General features: G+C 40.0%; 1 protein-coding gene across 50 annotated transcripts in view; it reads right to left on the reverse strand.

Annotated features, from left to right (window-relative positions):
* LOC129636178 (uncharacterized) overlaps positions 1-27986 on the reverse strand; it is a 431707-nt gene that overhangs the window by 344322 nt on the left and 59399 nt on the right. For 10 of the 50 annotated variants that reach the window (XR_008706737.1, XR_008706736.1, XR_008706718.1 and 7 more), the window contains 2 exons: positions 17442-17513; positions 13113-14629 (listed from right to left, as the gene is read on the reverse strand). The exons of 30 other annotated variants lie outside the window; for them this stretch is intronic. The gene's annotated coding sequence lies outside the window, so the exon portion shown is untranslated. Of the gene's footprint in view, positions 1-9767; positions 10347-13112; positions 14630-17441; positions 17514-27986 lie in introns of those variants that run through there. 10 more of the 50 variants (XR_008706729.1, XR_008706721.1, XR_008706720.1 and 7 more) reach the window with 4 other exon arrangements.

The raw sequence follows: 27986 nt of genomic DNA on the forward strand, positions 1-27986 counted from the left end.
ATCACAGATCATTCCCCCTCATTTATTTGCCCTCCTGGAGACAGAGAACTTGACTTCTCAGGTGGATTCTCAGAACTCTTCTCAAAAATTGCCAGAATATTCTCTCTCTCTCCTAAGTATTGCCGTTTTTGCTAAAGCAAATCATCACCTTTATTTCTAGACTCTAATACTGCAGGCTACCTTGTAGGAAAACGAGTAGGTAAAGGCGGGGATGTCAACAATAACGACAAAAATATTTGGCAACTTGATGAAGCATCAATACCTTAGAATTGTGGAAATATTAATAGTTAAGGCACAGACATGTACCTATCTTCCCACCAGCAGGACTGAGGGCTTCCACTGCCAACTTGTGGTAAAATGGCTGTGTGGAAAAGATGTGGTGGGCATGGGCTGAGGAGCCACACGCATGATCACAGAATCACTTTTTCATAAACACACGCTTCTCAATACATAGCTTGCCACTGGTTGATTTTGAGTGTGGACATGCTTGTTTTCATAATTTTACCTCATCTAACCCTCATTTGGGGGGAGTGAAGATTCACCCACGCCTTCACACCATTATTAACCAGAGGTTCAACTTTTCTTTTTATCTTTGCTATGTACTTTTCCTGGCCAGTCAACATCCGCAATCTATAAGTAAAGAAAGCTTCCCCTCTCCCCAAAGTTTAGGTACTCAATAAGTTATCATGGGCTCCCCTGGTGGCTCAGTGGTAAAGAATCTGCCTGGGTTCGATCCCTGATGGGGGGAAGATCCTACATGCCACAGAGCAACTATGCCTGTGCACCACAACTGTTGACCTGTTGAACTAGTGAACTCCTAACCCAGGAGTCAACTCCTGAAGCCTGCATGCCCAGAGCCTGCGCTCTGCAACGAGGGAAGCCTCTGCAGTGAGAAGCCCCCGCGCCGCAGCTAGAGAGCAGCCACCATACTCTGCAACTCGAGAACAGCCTGCGCAGCAATGAAGGCCTAGTGCAGCCCAAAATAAATACCATTATTTTTTAAAAGCTAAAAAATAATTATAAAAATTAGTTTTATAATTTGCAAAGCATTTGCCTTGTCAAAACAGTACTTTATAAATATAATAAGCATAATAAACTGTTGATTTAATGGATGTGCAAAAGAATAATCAGTGGCTTATTTACACAATAAGATTATTCATGCAGTTTATTTCTACTGAGTATTTATGCACATTTGATGAATATGAATCCACAAGGTCAGAGCCAAAAATTGCCCTGAATTATCTGTATTGCTTATCTACAAACTTTTTTGTTTATACATTACCCCCAAAATTCTATTAGAATATTCCCTTTTATATAATTTTATTGTCTCTAGAAATGCTTCATTCTAAATAGCTGAAACAAATAGAATTTCAACTTTATTTCCACTATTAAACTTTTTAAATAAAAATTAAGACACTTTCTATATGTAGCTAATGGAGATTTAAATACTCACATACAAAGATAAGTAATGCTTACAGACAAAATCTTTAAAACATTGAAAGTGTCCATCATTTCTTTTTTCCTTTGAATCCTTAATTCCCCCACTAGTTACTCCCTGAGAATTTTATCCTAATGATAAATATACATACATATCTCCTATGCTTATTTTTTAGCAGATAATATCTCAGCTCAGTAAAGAATCTGCCCACAATGCCAGAGACCTGGGTTTGATCCCTGGGTCAGAAAGATCACCTGGAGAAGGGCATGCCAACCCACTCCAGTATTCTTGCCTGGAGAATTCCATGGACCCCATGGACCCTGGCTGCCTACAGTCCATGTGGTCACAAAGAGTCAGACATGACTGAGCAACTAAAACTAATACATCTCTTAAAAAAAGTTTAGATTCTGTATCTCTTATTGCACTGCTTCTCTGATGCTGCTACCAAGTCACTTCAGTCGTGTCCGACTCTGTGCGACACCATGGACAGCAGCCACCAGGCTCTTCTGTCCACGGGATTCTCTAGGCAAGAATACTGGAGTGGGTTGCCATTTCCTTCTCCAGCACTGCTTCTCTACCTACTTAAAAATAAAATCAATGTCTTGAATGAAAAAATTATAATTATGTAACTATTAACATTATTACATGAATTATACAATATTGTAGATAACTATAATTTATCAAAACTAAATATTGTGAAAAACAACTATTAAACAAACATTAAAATCTTATTAAATGATACCTCTTAAAAGATGACTCAGGCTTTTAAAAATTCGCCTGATATGTTTTTGCAAAGTAAGAATCCCTTAGTGAGCACTGTTTATAACTAAAGCTAGGCATATTTAAGGAGAAGGCAATGGCACCCCACTCCAGTGCTCTTGCCTGGAAAATCCCATGGACATGGGAGTCTGATAGGCTGTAGTCCATGGGGTCGCTGGGGTTCGGACACAACTGAGCGACTTCACTTTCACTTTTAACTTTCATGCATTGGAGAAGGAAATGGCAACCCACTCCAGTGTTCTTGCCTGGAGAACCCCAGGGATCGGGGAGCCTGGTGGGCTGCCATCTATGGGGTCGCACAGAGTCGGACACGACTGAAGCGACTTAGCAGCAGCACCACGCATATTTAAGGATCAATTCTACTCTAATTCCTACATTCAGTTCAGTTCAGTCGCCCAGTCATATCCGACTCTTTGCGACCCCATGAATTGAAGCATGTCAGGCGTCCCTGTCCATCACCAACTCCTGGTGTTCATTCGGACTCACGTCCATCGAGTCAGTGAAGCCATCCAGCCATCTCATCCTCTGTCGTCCCCTTCTCCTCCTGCCCCCAATCCCTCCCAGCATCAGAGTCTTTTCCAATGAGTCAACTCTTCACATGAGGTGGCCAAAGTACTGGAGTTTCAGCTTCAACATCATTCCCTCCAAAGAAATCCCAGGGCTGATCTCCTTCAGAATGGGCTGGTTGGATCTCCTTGCAGTCCAAGAGACTCTCAAGAATCTTCTCCAACACCACATTTCAAAAGTATCAATTCTTTGGCACTCAGCTTTCTTCACAGTCCAACTCTCACATCCATACATGAACACTGGAAAAACCATAGCCTTGACTAGACGGACCTTTGTTGGCAAAGTAATGTCTCTGCTTTTGAATATGCTATCTAGGTTGGTCACAGCTTTTCTTCCAAGGACTAAGCGTCTTTTAATTTCATGGCTGCAATTACCATCTGCAGTGATTTTGGATCCTAAAAAAATACAGTCTGACACTGTTTCCACTGTTTCCCCATCTATTTCCCATGAAGTGATGGGATCGGATGCCATGATCTTTGTTTTCTGAATGTTGAGCTTTGAGACAACTTTTTCACTCTCCTCTTTCACTTTCATCAAGAGGCTTTTTAGATCCTCTTCACCTTCTGCCATAAGGGTGGTGTCATCTGCATATCTTCAGTTACTCATATTTCTCCCGGCAAGCTTGAGTCCAGCTTGTGCTTCTTCCAGCCCAGCATTTCTCATGATGTACTCTGAATAGAAGTTAAATAAGCAGGGTGACAATATACAGCCTTGACGTACTCCTTTTCCTATCTGGAACCAGTCTGTTGTTCCATGTCCAGTTCTAAATGTTGCTTCCTGACCTGCATATAGGTTTCTCAAGAGGCAATCAGGTGATCTCATATTCCCATCTCTTTCAGAATTTTCCACAGTTTATTGTGATCCACACAGTCAAAGGCTTTGGCATAGTCAATAAAGCAGAACTAGATGTTTTTCTGAAACTCTCTTGCTTTTTCGATGATCCAGAGGATGTTGGCAATTTGATCTCTGGTTCCTCTGCCTTTTCTAAAACCAGCTTGAACATCTGGAAGTTCACAGTTCACATATTGCTGAAGCCCAGCTTGGAGAATTTGGAGCATTACTTTACTAGCCTGTGAGATGAGTGCAATTGTGCGGTAGTTGGAGCATTCTTTGGCATTGCCTTTCTTTGGGATTGGGATGAAAACTGGCCTTTTCCAGTCCTATGGCCACTGCTGAGTTTTCCAAATTTGCTGGCATATTGAGTGCAGCACTTTCACAGCATTATCTTTCAGGATTTGAAAGAGCTCAACTGGAATTCCATCACCTCCACTAGCTTTGTTCGTAGTGATGCTTTCTAAGGCCCACTTGACTTCACATTCCAGGATGTCTGGCTCTAGGTCAGTGATTACACCATTGTGATCATCTGGGTCATGAAGATCTTTTTTGTACAGTTCTTCTGTGTATTCTTGCCACCTCTTCTTAATATCTTCTGCTTCTGTTAGGTCCATACCATTTCCATCCATTATCAAGCCCATCTTTGCATGAAATGTTCCCTTGGTATCTCTAATTTTCTTGAAGAGATCTCTAGTCTTTCCCATTCTGTTGTTTTCCTCTATTTCTTTGCTTTGATCACTGAGGAAGGCTTTCTTATCTCTCCTTGCTATTCTTTGGAACTCTGCATTCAGATGCTTATATCTTTCCTTTTCTCCTTTGCTTTTCCTTCTCTTCTATTCACAGCTATTTGTAAGGCCTCCTCAGACAGCCATTTTGCTTTTTTGCCTTTCTTTTCTATCAGGATGGTCTTGATCCCTGTCTCCTGTACAATGTCACGAACCTCCGTCCATAGTTCATCAGGCACTCTATCTATCATATCTAGTCCCTTCAATCTATTTCTCACTTCCACTGTATAATCATAAGGGATTTGATTTAGGTCATACCTGAATGGTCTAGTGGTTTTCCCTACTTTCTTCAATTGAAGTCTGAATTTGCCAATAAGGAGTTCATGATCTGAGCCACAGTCAGCTCCTGGTCTTGTTTTTGCTGACTGTATAGAGCTTCTCCATCTTTGGCTGCAAAGAGTATAATCAATCTGCTTTCAGTGTTGACCATCTGGTGATGTCCATGTGTACAGTCTTGTCTTGTGTTGTTGGAAGACAGTGCTTGCTATGACCAGTGCGTTCTCTTGGCAAAACTCTATTAGCCTTTGCCCTGCTTCATTCCGTATTCCAAGGCCAAATTTGCCTGTTACTCCAGGTGTTTCTTGACTTCCTACTTTTGCATTCCAGTCCCCTATAATGAAAAGGGCATCTTTTTGGGGTGTTAGTTCTAAAAGGTCTTGTAGGTCTTCATACAACCGTTCAACTTCAGCTTCTTCAGCATTACTGGTTGGGGCATAGACTTGGATTACTGTGATATTGAATGGTTTGCCTTGGAAACGAACAGAGATCATTCTGTAGTTTTTGAGACTGCATCCAAGTACTGCATTTTGGACTCGTTTGTTGACCATGATGGCTACTCCATTTCTTCTGAGGGATTCCTGCCCGCAGTAGTAGATATAATGGTCATCTGAGTTAAATTCACCCATTCCAGTCCATTTTAGTTCGCAGATTCGTAGAATGTCGATGTTTATTCTTGCCATCTCCTGTTTGACCACTTCCAATTTGCCTTGATTCATTGACCTGACATTCCAGGTTCCTATGCAATATTATTGCTCTTTACAGCATCAGACCTTGCTTCTATGACCAGTCACATCCACAACTGGGTATTGCTTTTGTCTTGAGTCCATCCCTTCATTCTTTCTGGAGTTATTTCTCCACTGATCTCCTGTAGCATATTGGGCACCTACTGACCTGGGGAGTTCCTCTTTCAGTATCCTATCATTTTGCCTTTTCATACTGTTCATGGGGTTCTCAAGGCAAGAATACTGAAGTGGTTTGCCATTCCCTTCTCCAGTGGACCACATTGTGTCAGTAGGTAATTCCTACGTAAATAGATGTAAACATTAAGGTACCTTGTTTATAGTCATTAATAGGCGTTATTAAAAGGAAAATATACAATCATCTTTAGTCCTTCTAAGTTAAATGTCAAAAATTACATAAAAATTAACATTTTTTTCTATTTTGATCTGACACTAGATAGCTGTTATGTGCTTGTAAAATTGTTGAAAATTTAAAAATTTGCTTAGTACGTAGTGCCCAGTCATTAAACTCATTCTCAACACTGAGAATGGTAGTTTCCATCGTAATCGCTTTGGTATTGTGAGAATAAAGCACCACAGGGACCGTCAATTTACACCAGAAGTACGGCTTTCTTTTGTAGGCTGGTAGAAAAGCAATTGCAAAATGAGGGGGGAAACTAAAACCCATGTGATGATGTTTCTAAGGGACTCAGCTCAGAAAGATCAGTTTAGAGAACAAGGATGTATGAAGTTATAGGCTCTAGTTCTGAGAGCTCTGGATTCTGTTATGGAATCTGCTCCCTGGGTTTAATTTGGGCAATTTCAGCTACCGCTATTACTATAGACTTAAAATAGTCATCGTCTTTCCTTGACTATTCACATTGCCAGGCTGAAATGTATGTTCTCGGAGTTTTAAATGCTGCCCAGCAGCCACTGTCCCATCAAATGATGTGACAAATAATGTTCCTTTTACAGAAAAACAAAATCTGACCCTTGTAAAGATTGGAACAACTACAATCAAAAACTCTGCATGCAGCCATGACACAGTCGACAGTGATGAATATCTGGATTGATCATGTTCCCTTAACAATAATCTTCTGTCCTCTAGTTGAGGCTGAAGAAGGCAAAATTGGAGGGCTAAAAATGGAAACCAACACATTTACTGCTCCTTTGTTAAATAACACTGGAATCCTGTGAGCTTTCCATCTCAACATAAAGCACTGTTGAGAATGAGTAGAAATAAGCTGGCAATTTACTCTGGGAAATATATACCCCTGGAAAAGAACACAATGAGTGAAATAGTACAGCTGATCTGTCGACATCGACTCTTTGCTTGTTTACATTTGCATCAAAAACCTTGCCTTTTTCTGCCCACTTTTCTAAAGTGATTTTAACATTCTCCCCAATGCAGTCCTTCCCCTTTTAAAAATCACTCCATCTAGGCCCTAAAACTCCATGAATATTCTCCCTTGAATTCCTTTTATGAGACAGGATTAAGATTCTGCCAACACAATGTTCCGATGCTCCCCCCTACTACACATTAAACCTAAAGGACATTTAATTAAGAGTTTTCCAAAGAAAAATAAGCTTTTTTTAAATCAACAGTTTGCGAAGTGCAATTTACTTTGATATTATTCAACTATTCATATGATTTGCTTTTATTTCCCAGTCAGAGGGTGAATGTTCTTAGCAGGGCTTATATCTCATTTGGTTGTTACTGGACACATACCACTCGATCTTAAGCATCCAGTATGTTGAGCAATACTTATTCAGTAAATAAATGCATAGACAAATAGCATTAAGGCTTTTTCATAAACATTATTAAATTTTCACTGTGTAAATGTCCAGATGGTAAACACACAGAAATACATGTATGTGTATACAGTTTTTAATAGACATACATTTTAAGTATTAATTAGTATACACAACATAATACCTAGCACTGAAATATATTTTTACATTGTTCGTGAATACGCTCACACATGTAACTTTGAGACAACACATACCTAATTTGTAAGACAGTATATAATTTTCCAATTTCTACTTTTGTTTTCTACAAAAAAAGGAAGTCATTCAAATAAACATCTGAAAAAGTCTAGGCATCCTCAATCTCACAAGATATCATTCTAACACCAAACTTGCATACAAGGAAACTTATCATGTATGAAAATGAGATAACAAAGTCATAATTAGTGCTTTCCTTCAAAGCTTGATTACGTGTTATTATCCATTTACAGTGAAAATGCTACCAATATATAACTTGTCTGATGCCTCAAAATAAAACCTGAGATAGTACACATTCATAATTATCTTTCAAATACTAACATGTTTTCTTTTCACTGTTCACCCTAGACTCAGTGCTACAAACCATCAATTCCTTTACAACTTCTCCTGGTGCTCTGTGCTGAGACCAGTCTAACAAGCCAATGAGTCAAGTGTAAATGCCCTGGTTTATGTTGGAATTTTTTTTATTGTTCTGCACCTGTGAGTTTTAAGCCAGTTAACTTTTTGCCCTGAAGAAATAAAATATTCAATTTAATGTATTTGTGGGGAAAACATCAGTTGAAGCCACAAGAAATTCCTCTGAGAGTTCTAAGTATTCCTGTAGCATATTTCTTAGTCCCTGAGCTATGAACACGTATTAAGATATAGCAGCTTGGTGGAGGCAAGATGCAACCCTTATTCACATCTGTCAGCTAATGGAAGACTAAAATGCTACAGCTGCCAGGGTAAATATTAATCACTCAAAACAGGAAAATTGTATTAATCTCTTGTGCATGATATGCTTATCTATGAGTGCTATTTATGCACCGTATGCTACACTTTTGCTAATATAATCCTGCCCTTGATGAACCATAGGGAAGTTTGGTGATTGGAAACAAATCATACCTTTATGTGAGTTAAAGCATCAATATACATTAGAGATAAAGGAAGGCCAGGTTTAATATGAAACACAGAGAATCAAACATAATCGGAAATCTACTATGCCTGTCCTTAAACAACATAGTTGTAGTAGCCAAGCCACTCAGTTGTGTCCAATTCTTTGCAACTCCATGGACTGAAGCTACCAAGCTCCTCCATCCATGGGATTCTCCAGGCAAGAATACTGGAGTGGGTTGCCATTCCCTTCTCCAGTAATCTTCCCAACCTCGGGATCCAACCCATGTCTCCAGCATTGCAGGCAGATTCTTTACCTTCTGAGTCACCAGGCAAGCCCAAGTGGCCTAGCAGAAAAGCACAAAAATAAAGCCTAGTTGTCTTGAGCAACTAACCTTTATTTTTCACTACAAACAGTATGAAATCAATTTTTGGAGATGGCGGTGAAATTCATGTTTAAAACAGCATATAATTGGGGTAGAGCTTACTTAATTTTAACTTCAGTTTGAAATCCTGATTTGAAATATGTTTAGGCAATCCTTCCAAACACAAGTAAACAAGATCTGGTATCTTATAAACAACACTGGCACCGCCGCTCGCTCTGACGTGTTTGGCAGCTGTTCCTCAAAGCACAAGAGCTAGAGGAAGGTGGTCTAGCAGAGCAGCCCCCTGTGGACCTTCTAAGTCACTGCCACCTAGGTCCTGGATCAGCTTTTACTGGCCCTACAGACCTAAACACAACCAGCCCTCAAAGGGCCAGTAAATTCCAGGAGAGCAATGTCAGAAGTGCTTTCGAATGTAATGTGGGCTGTAGCATTGGGAACCAGCATCTTACTATTCCTTCTGTTGGATTCAAAGTACCAGGAACTAATTTTTTTCTCCCTTCTGAACACTAAAACACATCCAGAAGGGGCTCAGTCCTAATGAATAGCAAGGAATGAGCATGTGATTGCCAACTCATTTTCCTACAATCTAAGAAATAAATTACAACGAAGAAAGCAATGATGAGTCCCCCTCCTTCTAGATTCCATACACATGTGTTAATATACGATATTTGTTTTTCTGACTTACTTCCCTCTGTAAAACAGGCTCTAAGTTCATCAGTGGTTTGCAGGGCAGGAATAGAGACTCAGACATAGAAAACAGACTTATGGACACAGCAGGGGAAGGGGAGAGGGGGATGAATTGGGAGAATACTATTGAAACATATACACTGCCATATGTCAAACATATGTAAAACAGCTAAGGGGAAGCTGCTGTATGACACAGGGAGCTCAGCCTAGCACTCTGTGATAACCTAGGGGTGGGGTGGGAAATGGGAGGAAGGTTCAAGAGGAGGGGATGTGTGTATACCCATGGCGGATTCATATTGATGTATAGCAGAAACCAACACAACATTGGAAAGCAGCTCTCCTCCAATTAAAAATAAACTAACAATTTTTTTAAAAAGAAAAAAAAAGCAATGATGAGACACAGTGTAACGAGCCATAAGTTGAAAGCAAATTTTAATGAACAGCTGAGGCAGGGCAGTAAGCAAGGGTTAGGATGGGTAGAAATACTTGTATGCTGCTGCTGCTGCTAAGTCACATCAGTCGTGTCTGACTCTGTGCGACCCCATAGACGGCAGTCCACCAGGCTCCACCATCCCTGGGATTCTCCAGGCAAGAACACTGGAGTGGGTTGCCATTTCCTTCTCCAATGCATGAAAGTGAAAGTGAAGTCACTCAGTTGTGTCTGATTCTTAGCAACCCCATGGACTGCAGCCTACCAGGCTCCTCCGGCCATGGGATTTTCCAGGCAAGAGTACTGGAGTGGGGTGCCATTGCCTTCTCTGAAATACTTGTATAGTGGAAGCAAATAGAGGTTGTTACTGACCGAGCATATTGCTTGAAAATGCCAGAAAATGGGGGTGAAATTTGGGACTGAAGACAAGACAGACAGAAAGTCCTATAGATGGATTTTTAACTTCCAACATCATACTTCCATATAAAAAAGACCAAGAGGATGCAGATTTGCAATTCCAAGTTTAAAAGTTCATGAAGGATCCCTCTTTGGAGAATTTGAAACCTATTAAAGAAAAAAGATGAAATCCTTTGAGATCTTCCCGTATCATACCTGTGTTTTTAATCTGATTAAATTACCCTAAATCACAATAGGAGATTCAAGACCTCCATGACTACATGCTCCTAATTCCCATTGAGGTCTTCTGTCTTAAAAGAAACAAGGACCACAGACCTCATTGGAAATGACAAATATAAACAAAAATGACCTTTGAAAAGCAAGTAGAAATTCTTAGTTATGAAATATCTCCAGTTAGATTCCTCAGAGGCATGTACCATTACATCACATCCAGGGGGAAAAAAATAGATCCCTGCTTCCAAAATGTAAGTAGAAGCTAATTTATTGTTTAGGGAATAAAATATTGAATACTGAAATTTAAAAGTCAATGAAAGGGGCTTCCCTGGTGCCTCAATGGTAAAGAATCCACCTGCCAATGCAGGAGACATGGGTTCAATTCCTGGTCCAGGAAGATCCCACATGCTGCAGAGAAATAAAGCCCAGGCACTAAAACTACTGAACCTGTGTTCAGGAACCCAGGAACTGCAGCTACTGAAGTCCATGTGCCCTCGAGTCCATGCTCCCAACGAAGAGTAGCCCCTGCTCGCCACAACTAGAGAAAAGCCCACATAGCTATGAAGACCCAGTGCAGCCAAAAATAAATAAATAAATCTTAAAAATTCAGTGAAAGGTTTGAAAGATCACATTGAGAGTACTTCCCAGGGAGTTGAATAAAGGTCAGAGATGGACATATGGAAGACAAAATACATGAACCAACTAGGAAGTTCAACATCTAATCAATAAAAGTTCCAGAGGGAAAAAAGAAAGGAAAATGGAAAAGATAAGTATTTTTTTTTAAAGCCATGCAACAAAAATTCCCCAGAGCTTAAGTAGAAACTGTCCAGATTAAGTTACATCAAATGTGACTAATGAAAAAAAAAAATAAGGCCAATGCAGAAAAGTGACCCAGATGGTCTTAATGTTCCCCTACTACTAAGTCGCTCCAGTCGTGTCCGACTCTGTGCGACCCCATAGACGGCAGCCCACCAGGCTCCCCTGTCCCTGGGATTCTCCAGGCAAGAACACTGGAGTGGGTTGCCATTTCCTTCTCCAGTGCATGAAAGTGAAAAGTGAAAAGTGAAAGTGAAGTCGCTCAGTCGTGTCTGACTCTTCGCGACCCCATGGACTGCAGCCTACCCGGCTCCTCCATCCATGGGATTTTCCAGGCAAGAGTACTGGAGTGGGCTGCCATTGCCTTCTCTGAATGTTCCCCTCAGTCTGACTAAATCTGGACAAGTTTCTTCTTGACTATAGCTCTGTGATTTCCCTCTTCTTAGACCACCAACTGGAGAAAACTTCTCATTGTAAATCTGTCTTTGCTCCTTTGAGATATAAACGTCCCAGCCTCCTGATAACATTTTACAACCAAGGAATACTCTTTTCTATTTTTCCACTGGTTTGCCCCAGCACTTAAGGACTCTTCCAATTCTCATTTCATCAGAGTTAAGTTCTATCTCTCCACTTGCTCTCAACTTAATAAAGTTCTCTTTGCCTGTTTAACTCATCTGGTGCAATGTTTCTTTGACAAGCTCATCATCAACAATTTTCAGGACATCAAGAGAAAGAGAGGATCTAAAATAACTCTGGAGAAAATTTTAAAAATGATCAATATTCCAAATTTCTAGGCAGAGTTACCACCTACTGCAAGACAAAGGAGAAGTTCTTTCAAGTTATCAGAGAAACTTTAGCTTAGAATTCCATCTTTAGCCAAACCAAAATTCAAGAATATGAATAGTTTTACAGACACAAAGAGGTTTTCTCCTTTAAACCCTTAGTTAAGTGAGTAGGGTTAAAATAAAAGTATTGATATTGAGGTTAGTGGGCTGTGCCTTTTATCAAAAGGCTTTATAAACCAGAAACTTGAAAACAGAACTAAATCCCTATGTTTATAAGATAGCTAACTTATATACCAGCCAAGGCCCAGAACTCTTTGATCTCTTGTTTCATCTTTTTCTCAGTGTGGTATTTGGGCACAAGATCACTGCTGAAGAGCCAGTCATTACATGCTTATTCCAGATAATTGGATGAAGAACAGCACAACTTCTCTTTTTAGAAGCTATCCCAAACAATTTGGACACAGCCTCTGTTTGTAAACTTTAGCCTCATCAGCTAAAATTCAATTTGTACACAGCCTCTGTTTGTAAATTTTAGCCTAAAACAATTTGTAAATTTTAGCTAAAAACAATTTGTACACAGCCTCTGTTTGTAAATTTTAGCCTCATTGGCTAAAATTCAATCCCATGGCCAGCAGGACATAATTGGGGCTAGACATTTAGGATCATGCTAAATGTAGGACACTGATATTAAAGAATAATAGTAAAATAATTGATACTGATAATTATGTAGCTACTATCCATTTTAAGATGGCACTCAAAGGAGGTTGGAAGGATTTAGAGACTGAAAAGACTAATAAAGTATGAAAAAGGAACATAGTATAATAAAAAAGTGAATTATTAATTGCAGAACATTTTAGTACCTTTTTATTAAAACCAGACACCTAATATTGATAGCAAAATAGCAGGTATACTAGAGATATAACACAAATACTAAGCATATTTTAAGTGATATATAAGTATACAGATAAAGCAATTCCTGCAACCCAAAGTAGAAAAATGTAAATTATAATCATTTGAAGCACATATGAAACAGAAAAATTGACAACTGTATTTGACCACAAAGAAAGTTTCACTAGATCCTTGAAGAGGAATATCATACCTTTTAAATCAAAAGTGATCTCCACTTAAACTCCTTCCCCCAAAAGTTTGACTCAGACCACGTTTTCTTCCTTAATGAAAATAAATTTGAATTTATTGGTAAAAATGGGCCCATGTCTGACATCTTTGCATGATAAAGAAAAAAACTCAGTCTACCTAGAAACAATGGGAAATTTTGACTTGATAAATACTTTCTACATAAATCCAACAGCTAACATCATAATTGATAAGAAAAACAAGGTTTTCTCACTAAGGTCAGGTACAAAATGATGCCCCCCACGTCACTTCTTTTCAATATCATACTGGAAATTCTAACTTGTGCAGTACAATCAGTGGAAAAGGTATATACAGTGGGAAGGAAGAAAGAAAACTGCTTCTGTTCACAGATAACATTATTGTCTATAAAGAAAATCCTCAATGACAACAAAACTCATGGTTATAGCAATGTTGCAAGATAAAAAGTTATTATGCACAAGTCAATCACTTTCCTACATACCAGCAATGAACCAGTGGGATTTGAATTTAAAACACACATATTTATGCTAGCATCTCAAAAAAATAAAATACTTAGGTATAATCTGATAAATATGTGGAAGGGCTATACAAGGAAAACTACTAAATGCTGATTAAGGAAATCAAAGAAGAAGTAAATATATGGAGAGATATTCCATGTTTGTGGTTGTTGTTCAGCCACCCACTGGGGTCTGATTCTTTGCCACCTCGGGGTGCGGCATGCCAGAAAGACTCAGAGTTGTCAACGTGTCACTTTTTCCAAACTTGTTCTATAGATTCAATGTAATCCCAATCAAAACTCCAGCAAAGCATTTTGTGCATATCAACCCACTGACTATAACGTTAAACGTGGCGACGCAAAAGATCCAGAATAGCCTTTGTTCCAGATGGCCCTTATTCCTGAAACTTCTTCTGCATTCCCTTAGCCCTACATTCTCTTATTAATTCAAGCTCGCCCTAAAACACCTCCACTCAAGGATGCTGACAATGGTCACACTAGTTAATATTTAAAGCTTTCCACAAACTTCCAACCTGCCTGATGCACTCTACCATCTTTTTCCTATAACACTCATTAATCCTAATGTATTATATTATTTACCAGTAGTGTATTACAGGTTTATTTATTGAATAAACAACAGAAAACAACAGGGGCTGTAAATAAATTATAGCTCCTCCATATGATTGGAAATTAGATCTTCATTAGAAAGCATCAGATAGCTCTAATTATAGTGTGTGAAACATCACCAAGACATATTGGCACCCAATAAACATGTAAATTTAAAACAAAAGATGCACAGCTCTGTGTATATAGCATACTGCAATTCTATTTCACTGGAAAAGACCCTGATGCTGGGAACAATCGAAGGCAAAAGAAGAGGGCAGCAGAGGATGAGATGGTTGGATGGCATCACCCAGTCGATGGACCCATGTCTGAGCAAACTCCAGGAGATGGTGAAGGACAGGGAAGCCCAGTGTGCTGCAGTCCATGGGGTCGCAGATATGAGACTGAACAACAAGCAAACAAATCATACACATAATCTATATCTGTAAAGAAACAGGTACTTTACAACACCAGCATCTTCAAGGTGGGCAGACTACCTGCCTGGGGACAAGTAAGGAAAGATACACTATGGACACTAATTATTAATATTTAAAGTAGATAACTAATGAGAACCTAACTGTGTAGCACAGGGATCTCTACTCAATGCTCTGTGGTGATGTAAATGGGAAAGAAGTCCAAAAAAAGGAGACATATGTATACACATAGCTGATTAACTCTGCTGTACAATAGAAACTAAAAGATGTCTTCCAAAATTTTGTTCCATGAGAACAGAACAGCTATTAAACAAACAGATGAAACTACTATAATCTGCAACAGGCTCAGACGTCTCTTGCTTTCATGACATACTGTATAGCACATAGAAAGCAAGGAAGTGAAAGTAGCTCAGTCCTGTCCAACTGTTTGTGACCCCATGGTCTATACAGTCCATGGAATTCTCCAGGCCAGAATACTGGAGGGGGTAGCCGTTCCCTTCTCCAGGGGATCTTCCCAACCCAGGGATCGAACCCACATTACAGGCGGATTCTTTACCAGCTGAACCACAAGGGAAATGTATAGCACATAACTCCGCTCAGTGTGATGTGGCAGCCTGGATGCGAGAGGGGGGCCTCTTTGGGGCAGCCTAGTGCATGTATATGTATGGCTGAATCCCTTCACTGTTCTCCTGAAACTATCACAACATGGCTAATCAGCTATATTCCAATACAAAATAAAAAGTTCTAAAAAAAAAAAAAGTCTCTTGCTTTTAAATTTTTCTGTTAGCTGGATAAATGAGAAAGTTAAAAAAGAAAAATGACCGGATTATGCTCTACTTACTGAAAAAGTACAACTTTTAATATTTGTGCAAAAATTTCTATCGCGATTGTCTCCAGGGCACCCTCTATTTTCCCTTGAACTCACACCCATCCCTCTCAGGGATGTGCCATGAATGAAGATATTTTCCCTTCTGAAGATAAACCAAAGCCTCTCTATTACCACTTTACCCACTTCAGAGAAATAAATATGTGTGCACACCTGTGCACACATACACATACTCTCAATCTTACTCAAGACTCTCTGGTTATACTGCTCGTGTTTCATGACACATTTCTAGCCAGATGTACCTCTAGGCTTGGGCATGCCTTTTTCTCTTCCTCAAGCTGGCATTTACCCATCTTCCAAAACTCTCTTGTGAAGTCAGTATCATCATGCAAAGTCAGCTTCCACACTCTTTGTTCATTAAGTGACAGCTAGAAAATGTATCACAGAAGACATACAGCATCGAACAGGCAGGAGGAGCAGACCAGCAAGGAAGCTGTGAGCTTGCATTCAGGTCAAACAGGGTATTTGCTCTGAATGTATTAAGGCCAAGTTTATTGTGTCAATGTCAAATGCATTGTAAACACAAAGCTTTTGCTTCTCTCTCAGCATGAATAAATCACTCCTGCGACCCAGCCACTCAGGCCTCATCAGGCAGTATTTAATTTCAGTACAGTTGCACCAACAGGCCTAATCACAACCGTCCTGTTATTTCTTAAATGAAAAAGAGACCCTGTGAGGATGGTCACCAGGGACATGCTCCCTGGAGAATCTCCCTAAATTCCAGAACATCCACCTTACGCATATGTTTTTGTTAAGGCTCTGTGTGCTGCTTTCCAAGAGGGCAGATGGACAATATACGTCCTCACTCTCCATTGTGAACATGAGATGGAAGAGCATCAGGAAACTGGGGTTCTTGAATTAAACTAGGACCCTAACTCCAAATACTCACACATCTTGAGCAAGCTTGGTCTCTGTATAGGAAAGGAATCTAGTCACCTTCTAAGACTCTTTCGGTCCTAATAGCCCGTGGATGTCTACATGGACATGGGTGTATGAAGATGACTGAGCTGGTCCTTTGAGGAGGAAATTCACTTACGAGACTGATATAAGTACCACATACTAGGTGGCTTTAAAACAACAAGAATTAATTCAGTTCTGGCAGCTAGAATTTCAAATTAAAGATGTTGGCAGGGTGATGGTCTCTGAAGACTAACAAAGAATCTGTTCCAGGCCTGTCTCCCGGCTACTGGGCTTGCCAGGCATACTTCGGTTCCCTGGCCAGAAAAGGCATCCCTCCAAACCTCTGCCTCCATCACCATGTGGTGCTTGCCCTACGCCTGCCTCTGTCTCTCTGCTCATCTCACAGTCAGCAGTACGAGTGGATTAAGGGCCCACCCTACTCCAGTGTGACCTAATCTTAACTTACATCTTCATCACAACCAAGGTCAGGTCACACTCACAAGTACTGGGGACGAGGGCTTACACATATCTGATGGTACACAGTGCAGCTAGTCACGTGATGCTGTGCAATTCTCTACTGCACCTTTTCATTTTTTTAATGTTTTTAAATTTTTATTGGACTCTATTTGCTTTACAATTTTTTTTTAGTTTCTACTGTACAGCAGAGTTAATCAGCTATGAGTATACATATATCTCCTTTTTCTGGACTTCCTTCCCATTTACGTCACCGCAGAGCATTGAATAGAGTCCCCCATGTTATACAGTAGGTTCTCATCAGTTTTCTATTTTATATTAATACTTGGTGTCAATAGTGTATATGCATCAATTCCAATTTCCTAATTTATCCCACCACCTGCCTTTCCCCCCGGCACGCATACATTTGTTCTCTATGTCTGTCTCTATTTCTGCTTTGCAAATAAGATCATCTATATCATTTTTCTAATTTCCCCATATATGAGTTAATATAAGATATTTGTTTTTCTCTTTCTGACTTACCTCAGTCTCTACAGACACCTAACCAGATGCCCAGGTGATTCAATCAGTTTGCCAATCTAATATTTGGAGAAACTGAAATACAATTAGAATTTAGAGACCAAAAAAAAATCTCACAGTCGTGAAGAGCATCTCGTAGGACGTTATCTGTCATACCTCTACATTTTATAAGAAAAATGTGCCTCTCAAAAATATTGCTTCTTCAGGAAAATATATTGAAATTGAAACATAAAAATAAAGAAGATCCCATATCAGGTATTATTGCAGGGAATTCAAAATTTGCCTCACACACAAATATCTGAGGAAACAATTGACATTCTTTAACAAAATTACAAATTCTGTAAAGTTGAGATGCTATCATCATAAAGAACAGTTTACAACTTCTGATAATTTAATACACTGCTGCCAGGAAGTATACACTAGGGAAATGTAGACTTACATAAACAATTTATACTTATCTACGCAGTATAGTACTATAATCATCTTAACTCTAACACTTATTAGAACCTAGTAAGGAAATGCTAAATCCATCCCCTTGTCTTCAATAGAGGAGGAGTGGATAGAATGCATGGGTGATGTGCATTCAGAGGTTCTTGGTTGAACCAAAGACAAGCTGCAAATGTTCTGTGAATGGTTTTTGCGCTTCTTCCATGAGGCGCTCTGAATACAAGAAGACCCAAGCCTAGAGAAGTGCTTATGAAAACCACGTTCTTTAAGGTTCCATGCTCTGCTTTCCAAGGGCACAGAGAGGCCATGTACGTACCCAAGCTTCCAATCACAGCCCATTAAAATGAACTACCTTGTCATCTGGTAAAACAGAGAAGCCTCAGATCACATAACCACTACCTCCCCCGCCCATTCTGCTCCGACAGATGAGGTCCCCACACCAAACAACCCAATTCACCCAACAAACCCAGCAGATACCTGCTGATCCCTACATAGTGAGTTTCAGCTCCCTGCCAGCCCAGAAAATTATTCAAACAAGTCAATCACATGCATCAGTGGGAACCAGGGTAACCTCACACTCTTGGTTCTACAAGGACTGACTCCTACCACCCCTGGTTATCTGTTCCACTCTCAAGTATAACCCCTGTGTATCCTGCATGACACGTGGGATCCAGGCTGTGAATACAGGTGATTCATGAAATTGCTGTTGATTTCATCTGCCCAAAGTCAAGTGTCATGAGTTCCATCATCCACATAACCCTAGCGCAGGAATGCCTTCCTCACCAACGGTGTCAGTGAAAGTGAAAGTCGCTCAGTCGCTCTCTGCAACCCCATGGACTATACATGTCCATGGAATTCTCCAGGCCAGAATACTGGATTGGGAAGCCTTTCCCTTCTCCAGGGGATCTTCCCAACCCAGGGATCAAACCCATGTCTCCCACACTGCAGGCAGATTCTTTACCAACTGAGCTACAAGGGAAGCCCAATGGTGTCAAAAGGAGACAATTAAAATATACCTTCAGTTAAATAACTGCTTTAAAAGAACCCCCTAGGATCTTACAGCACTTCCACAAGTATTTTGCACTTGACTAGACAGTGTAGCTAGGTCACACGGGTCCATGGGAGAAGCAATTACCTGTGTAGGACCATCATCTTACAAGCCCTGCATTATGCCAAGATATAAAAGAAACTAAATGGGCTACCTGTTTACAACTGTCTGAAAATAAAGAGTATTCTGGTTAAAGAGACCGAGTTGATTAGAATATGGATTAAAACTTAGAAGCTTTCAAAGAGATGTTTGAGTCAAAGTTGTTGCATTTACCTGTTCTGAAGAAAACTAGTAACTTTTAACAACATCTAGTTTTTTGCAGAACACGTTTTTGGAACACTATTTATACTCCTGGATGCTGTTTGACACCTCCACAACCCATCTCCACACAGCAAGCAGAGCCATCTGACTAAAATTCCAATAGGACCATGCCTTGCCCCTGCTTGAATTCCTTCAGACTCTCTCCATCCTCTGAAAAAGCACAAGCTACTAAGCATCACATACAAGGCACTGAATGACCTGACTGACGGTGACTTTTCTTTTTAAGCAAAGAAAGAATGAGGATGTGTACAGCCTGAGGGGAAGTACCCAGTGGAAAGGAAGAAGTAAAATATATATGAGAGAAGGGATGAATAATAGAGTTATAGTCTGGAGAAGGCTGGAGTGGGGTTCAGGGATTTAAATAGAGCCATAGCTCACACTCCAATCTTGACATAGTGGAGATAAGATACTGGCTGAAAGGAAGGCATGTTGGGGTAGAGAAGCAAGATTCTTTACTGAAAGACCCCCTATTCTCAGTCAAGTAGAAGAAAGATCACTTGCTGAGGCTGTGAAGGGCGCAGAGTCTGAGCTGGTATCTTGCACAGCAAGGTGAAATTTGGAATTATGTTCATGCAAACAGGAGGTGGATCTAAGAGCTCACTGCAAGCCAGTCTGAGGCTCTCATTTGAAGGGGTGTGTGTTTTAGCCAAATGTAACTCAATCCCACCTAGAGGCTTAACTATCAAAGTAGGCAATGAATTATTTCATTTCTGCAAAGTTTGAGTTTAACCAGACAGTTCAGTAAGAAGTGGGTCCCGAGATAATCGATAAAAATATAATTTGTATCATGGAATAAATAGGCTCATGGATGTGAGGGTTGAACCAAAGGAAAGAGAAGGACAAGAACTTGATATAATGAAGGCCTCTAAAGAGCAGAGATCGGAAATCAAATATCATATGGAGTCTGGAAATGGTGTTCAGATTGTGCCCAAATAATGGACTTTTAATATCTACCATTTCTGAGATTAGAATACTTCTAAAGGATAAGAAGATCTAACTAATCTCTTAAAATCCCCTATCATTATGGTAATGGTTGGAGTAAAGAGAGAGCGTATGGCTTCCCAGATGGTGCTAGTGGTAAAGAAACTGCCTGCCAAAGCAGGAGATGTAAAGAGATGCAGGTTCAGTCTCTAGGTCGGGAAGATCCCCTGGAGGAGGGCATGGCAACCCACTCCAGTATTCTTGCCTAGAGAATCCTTTGGACAGAGGAGCCTGGTGGGCTATGGTCCATAGGGTCACAAAGAGTCAGACATGACTGAAGCAATTTAGCCTGCACACAAATAGATTACGAAACTGTTCCCAAATCTTCAGTAAATGGGAGAGTGGATATTTTGACTTTAAGTGATAGAAAAATCTAAGGAACCTAGAGAATTTGTCTTCTGAATTTGAAAAAATATGAGAAGGCTGGTTTCATTGGTTTAAGGGCTTAAATGATATCATAAAGATTATATCTCTCTGTATCACTGGGTTAAGCTTTGCTCTTCTTTGCAGGTTGACTTGGATTGGCTTCTATGCGGCAACACAAAGTCCACAGCATCTCCAACTTCATATCACATAATATGCAAGTCTGGCAGGAAAAGCACCTCAAATCAAAGCCCTTGACTTAGCTCTAGTTGTAAGCCAACCCTGAAACAAACACTGTCTGGAGGTTTGAGGCACTAATTGGCTGGAACTTGACCACGGGGTCTACTCCTGGAAAAAGATGAGACCTCACTCAGACCTAAAGAACTGAGACTGGGGAAGGCATAAATCCCAAACAGAAATCAGTTAAAAGAATTAAGATGAAAGAATGAAGAATAAAAAAAATCTCAAGTCACATTCCTCTGCAGCCCCTCATTCTCAAAAACCAAATGATACGGGTCCCACGATATGATACAGAACAACGTAATCAGCTCTGTTGCTCCTGTATAGTAAGAATTTCCAACTTTCTAACCCTCCACATAACCTCAGCTCAGCCAAAGTCATGTTTTACAGTCTGTCATTTTCAAAATCCCACTATGGTACCAATTTCCGTTTCAGTTAAGATTAGTTGCAAGAGAAACCAATACTCCATATTTCAAGCAAACAGCAGCAAAGAAAATGAAAGGAAATATTAGAAATCAGCCCATTTTTTCCAAAGCCTGAAATATCAGTTTCAGAGTCCATGGACAAAGGCAATTCTGTATGTCAGTTACCAAGATCTCAAATTCACTTTCACCATGGAAACACAGGAACTGAATAAGCTCCCACCCTTTTCAACATTGTATGTAATGCTATTTAAGACTTCATTTCCAGGGGAAAAGCAGTTGATTGGCCTAGCTCAGGTGATGTAGATCATGACTGGGGAGATGTGGGCACATTAAAAATCATGTTAGAATAATCTGAAGACTAAGAAGATGCACTATATCAGGAAACCAAAAACAAAAGCTTTCCACTACAGATAGGAATGCAAAAGCCTGTTCTATTGGTGGCAACAGCAAGGAAGCATAGAATACAGTAGTAATCATTCTGCAACACACAAAAGTATCAGGTCAGCTTGTTGTACACTTCAAACTTACAAGATTATGGCTCAATGATAGCTCAATAAAAATTTTTTTCAAAAAATTCAGTATGAAAAATAAATTCAATTCACAGCAGGGCATGGAGGTGGGGATTAGCATAGAGACTGGTAAAGCCAGAGAGTATAAGCTTCAAAGGAGAATGACCACAGCCATAAAAGAATAATGAAACATCATAATCATTCACTATTCTTGACAGTATTAATGAAGAACCTGAAAACTGGAAAGCTAAGCCAGAGGAGGGGGTATTTCATAGGACAGTGGTATCTATATGGGAGATCAAGGGTTTACCTAGGATAAAGGCATGGAAAGAATTCTTCACAAGAATTCTTTTTGTTCTGAGACTGGGTAGGTTCCCGGGAAGAAGATGAAAGTTGCAAGACATCACTCAACCAAATATCTTAACAAGGATCATAATTGTTCTTATGGTAGGACATGGTACATTTAAAAGAAGTATAAGATAAGACACGACCCTTGATTTCTGGTCTATAGCCTCTATGATTCACCAAAGATTAATACAACTTTCTGCTATGATAGAAATGTTCTATAAACTGGGCTGTCCAAGATGGTAGCCCATGTTATGGGCTATGTTATGACCGAGCACATGAAATGTGGATATTGTGAAGAAACTTGGCTTTTGAATTATATTTTATGATGAACTGATTTAAGTTTAAATAGCCCCACGTGACTAGAGGCTACAGTAGGAGATGCATGGTCTGGATTATAGGGTCATATGGAATAAAAGGTGACCCTTATAAAATAAAATAAGATTAAGTTACAGTATAAAATCTTTCAAGTTATATAAATGGAAATTTACAACAGACTTCAGATTTATACTTGCATGAGTGAGAATTCAAAAATGATTGTTAAATTCATGAAAATTCCCCCCATACATGACTTGATAAAAAGGTAGACATAAGTCATTTTTAAGATGCTAGTCCATCTTAGAATGCAGCTGGTTAAAAGCATTCACAAGAGGGGAGTCAGGGTCGAGGAAATCAAGGCGAAAACCACCCGAACTGAGGCTAGTCCAGAGGTAACCAGATGTTACTTCACTCACAACTCATAACTAGTTATCCTGAATTCTTTCTCTCTGAGGTTCTTATGAAAACTTCTTCTCTAGTGTGAAAAAATAAACTGAGAATGTCTAGTACACACACTCTGTATTCCCTCTACCTAACAGATATGATTCCTACTGATGTAGTTAATAAGTGAAACAATCAGGTAAACTTGAAATGGGATAGCTACTGACTTAGGTCATTTGGAGAAAACTGCTTCAGTGGTGACTGCCTTTTATTTTTAATTGAACCAATATGTTTATTCACTGAAAAAGTGATAAAAAAAATAAACAAGTCAGATATAAATGAAGACATAAACAGTTTCAGTTCCACAGATTTAAACCTAGGTAGGTAGATAGATACATACATAGAACATTTATTCTTTGTTGAAAACCAGACTGCCTTTTCTTTTCCCAATAGTCCTACAGAGGTCATCAGACAAGCTGAACAGATATACCTAGGTTGTAACGCAGTTTCTTCATATTTCGCTTCCCTACTTAACCAGTTTGAAATCAGACACTGTCAAATTTTTCCCCCATGGAGACATTTTCCCAGGTACTGGACCTATAGCTAAGCAATAAATATTTATAAACTCATGCTTTCATCAATGCGATGAGGGAAGCTCCCGTATTACAGCTACCTGGAGACAAGATAGCTGCTGTTCTGAGAGTGTAAGTAACCTGCCCAAGGTCAAGGACCTAATTCGGTGGAACCAGGACTCAGAGAATTCTGCTTCCAGAGCCTTTGCTTTTGCTTTGAAATGTCTCACCACTCTGTTTCTCTCAGCTTACACACATCCACACGGGTGCACTCATTCACAGCACACACCAACAACCAAAGCGTGGCTAAAGCTGGTTTTGGAGCATGACATCCACTGTTATCTCCTTGTTTACTTGTGTTCCCCTTCAGTGCGGCCCCTTCTCTATACCCCTGTCTCGTCACAGCTGGTACTTAACAGAAACCACTAGGATATTCCGGGTCACAAGTAATTCACAAATTTAATACACGGTTCATAGAGAAAAAAGATTTATGTAGGTAAAATGTTTTGCTGTCTATAGCATATCCTGGGTGGAGGGCATTCAAGGGAAATTTTCTAAGGATATTCTAAATAAAATATCCTAGTAACAAAGGTGGAGAAGGCAATGGCACCCCACTCCAGTACTCTTGCCTGGAAAATCCCATGGACAGAGGAGCCTGGTAGGCTGCAGTCCATGGGGTCGCTAGGAGTCGGACACGACTGAGCAACTTCACTTTCACTTTTCACTTTCATGCATTGGAGAAGGAAATGGCAACCCACTCCAGTGTTCTTGCCTGGAGAATCCCAGGGATGGGGGAGCCTGGTGGGCTGCCCTCTATGCGGTCGCACAGAGTCGACAGACTGAAGCGACTTAGCAGCAGCAGCAACAACAAAGGAAAATGCAACATAAGACTTCAGCTATGCAAATATGCTCATGGTGAGACCACTACAGCCCCTACTTAACAGTATCATCTAGAAAAAAGAGTTTTTCCTTAAAGAAATGTCACAGGCATTGATAATGGAAACACATTAAAAGTCCTCTGTCAATTACAGTATTAAGTTAAGCTACAAATTGGAAATAAGAATAAGTATTTAACCAGGACACATACCTTTAGTGGGGGGTTTATAGACTATCGAGTAAACAACTCGTAAAGCTTAATCCTCTGGCTGTGTTCAAATTCAACCTACGATGCTGGTACTAAACTAGTTTGTCAAATGGGGTAAATAAAGAGGTCCCTCCAAATATAGCGCATACTTTTACTTGTAGTATGACCAGATTCTGAATTTTGAATACAACATTGCTGGCCTCATTGCAATTTTATATGCTGGTAAATCCTAACATGTGTTTCTCAAGTTTCCAGGGACTATCTCAGTGGTTGTTTAGAGAGACTCATACAGTCACTTGTTAATTTGGTACCATGTTTGACTATAGTAAAGCATGTGCTTGGGCTCAGTCAGTCAGTCATGTCCAACTCTTTGTGACCCTATGAACTACAGCCCACCAGGCTCCTTTGTCCATGGGATTCTCCAGGCAAGAATACTGGAGAGGGTTGTCATTTCCTTCTCCAGGAGATCTTCCCAAGCCAAGGATCGAACCTGTGTCTCCCCACATTGCAGGCAGATGCTTTACCACTAGCACCACTTGGGAAGCCCTACAGTTAGGCAATAGTAAGGCCGTTAAGATATTAATGTAAGGCCGACCAGAGATCTCTCAAATGCTTTTGCTCTATGGGTCAGCTGTCTTCACAATAATCAATCTGCTTGTCGTGTAATTCCGTAGTACCCTAAACACATATATTGCAGCCATTTTTTTTCTATTTTTTTAATTCTAGATTTAAATTCCATAAGTGTCACAGATATGACTGAATTAATCACTTGATCCCCAATGCCTAGTATGGTGCTTAGAGTATTAGGGTTTCAATGAATGTCTTGATTGAATGGGTCCATTTAGCAATATGCATAGTTGAAATGGAAGGTTACCCACTGAGTAATTTACATTGTATTGAGAACTATGTAATTTATCTTGAGTATGTAAGACATGGTCCCTGGCATTATACAAGGATTATGACACAAAAAGTATACCTCATCAGTTCTACTTTGGAAGATGGTAGTTGACAATTCAGAGAAGGCATCATAAAAGAGTAGATGCAGAAACTTGGCCTTGAGGATACGAACATCTCCAGATGGACTACCATGAATAGATGAGTAGGGATGTGAAAAGGAGTGTAAGTTTCTGTAAAGATAGAGTCAAAAATGACTGACGTATGGATAGTAAAGAAAATGGAAGATTACAGATACAGACAACGGTGAAATTCTGAATGCTCAAAAGATTAAACTGTGTACAATGGACCAATATTTTCTAATATGCATATTGCAACAGTCCCAAAATAAGCTTTAAAATTTAATTATCAAATAAATCATAGAAGTGCTGTGTACTCTGTCTGCCTGGTACATGCTATGTGTATGATCTCATTAAAGGTACTGAGAAGGCCTGCAATTAAGTAACTCTGCATTTTACAAACTACTTGTGAAATATTCCTGTGTGTATGTGCATACCTGTAGACTTATTAGCAGTGCCACATGATATACTCTGAATCACTATAGTATGCATGGGAGGATCTTAAATCAGGGATCATTTCATATAGCAGATAGATCACTAATAAATAGGGGAAAGATGAAGTAACAGAAAGTGGATTTTTGGAGGAGGGGAAATAGTTTAAATATGAATGTAGATGGAGGTAGGAAACAGAGAACCGTGAAAATGAACAAATTTGGGACCTATTCAAGGAAAAAGGACTTAGTGACTAAGTTGATATGGGGAGTTAGAGATGGATGAGAACCAGGTTTCTACATTTCATGAGTATAATGGTAGTATTAACAGGAAGAGACATGGGCTTGGTTAAAATAAAACAAATAGATATTTATGCATATTAAGTTAAATGTTACTATGGGGCATTTAACTGGAACCATGCAATAGACTGCTGACATATGGGTGTTTCATTCATACCACTTCTGGAATGTATAATTTTACGTGTATTTACATTTTCCTTTGTTTACTGATGATTCCCCTACTAGATGTAAAGTCCTGAAGCAATCCTATAATATGCTTAATAAATTTTTGTGGAATACATGATTCAAGTTGCAGGGAAATTATTGTTATTGAGTATTAAACTATAAATTAACTATAGATCAGCATCACTGACTCGATTGACATGAGTTTGAGTAAGGTCTGGGAGTTGGTGATGAACAGGGAAGCCTGGTGTGCTGCAGTCCATGGGGTCACAAAGAGTCAGATACAACTAAGCAAATGAATGGAACTACAGATTGAATATTTGTATCCCCACAAAATTTATAAGTTAAAATGTAACTCCCAATATAATGGTATTTGGAAAGGAGGGCCTTTGGGATGTGATTAGGTCATGAGAGGGGAGCCCTGATGAAACGAATTAGTGTCCTTAGAAAAGAGACCCCAGGAGCTCCTTTGTCCCCTTTGCCACGTGAGGTTATAGTGAGAAGACTGTCATCTATAAGCAAGAACGAGGGTACTCACCAGACCCCAAATCTGCCAGCACCTCATTCTAAGACTTCCAGCCTCCACCCTTCTGAGAAATAGATTATGTTGTTAACAAACCATCCAGGCCCTGACATTTTTACTGTAGCAGCCCAAACTAGACAGCTGCTATTGTTGTTCAGTCACTCAGTCGTGTCCGACTCTTTGCAACCGCATGGACTGCAGCACTCCAGGCTTCCCTGTCCTTCACTATCTCCCAGAGTTTGCTCAAACTCATGTCCATTCATTCAGTGATGCCATCCAACCATTTCATCCTGTCGCCCCCCTTCTCCTGCCTTCAATCTTCCCCAGCACCAGGGTCTTTTCCAATGAGTCGGTTCTTTGCATCAGGTAGCCAAAGTATTGGAGCTAGACAGTGGGTCAACGTTTTTGTTTTGTTTTTAACTAAAGATGATATTTCCCTCTTCTTTGCAGAGAACACAGAGGACCAAAGACCAAAGTCCTTTCACCATATTCTAAATGAGAACTGGCCTCTACCCAAACTATGTATATACCAACTGCCTAACTGTCTGCCACCATTCCCTACTTACTCACCGTGCCCATCGAGCACATTCTGCTAACAGCTACTCAATGAGGCACCAAAAAGACAGCACTGAAGCAGCTAAATCTGTTCCTGGTATCATCAGATCAGATCAGTCGCTCAGTCGTGTCCAACTCTTTGCGACCCCATGAATCGCAGCACGCCAGGCCTCCCTGTCCATCACCAACTCCCGGAGTTCACCCAGACTCACGTCCATCTAGTCAGTGATGCCATCCAGCCATCTCATCCTCTGTCATCCCCTTCTCCTCTTGCCCCCAATCCCTCCCAGCATCAGAGTCTTTTCCAGTGAGTCGACTCTTCGCATGAGGTGGCCAAAGTACTGGAGTTTCAGCTTTAGCATCATTCCTTCCAAAGAAATCCCAGGGCTGATCTCCTTCAGAATGGACCGGTTGGATCTCCTTGCAGTCCAAGGGACTCTCAAGAGTCCTCTCCAACACCACAGTTCAAAAGCATCAATTCTTCGGCACTCAGCCTTCTTCACAGTCCAACTCTCACATCCATACATGAC

This window comes from Bubalus kerabau, chromosome 21, assembly GCF_029407905.1.
Source record: "Bubalus kerabau isolate K-KA32 ecotype Philippines breed swamp buffalo chromosome 21, PCC_UOA_SB_1v2, whole genome shotgun sequence".
NCBI lineage: Eukaryota > Metazoa > Chordata > Mammalia > Artiodactyla > Bovidae > Bubalus > Bubalus kerabau.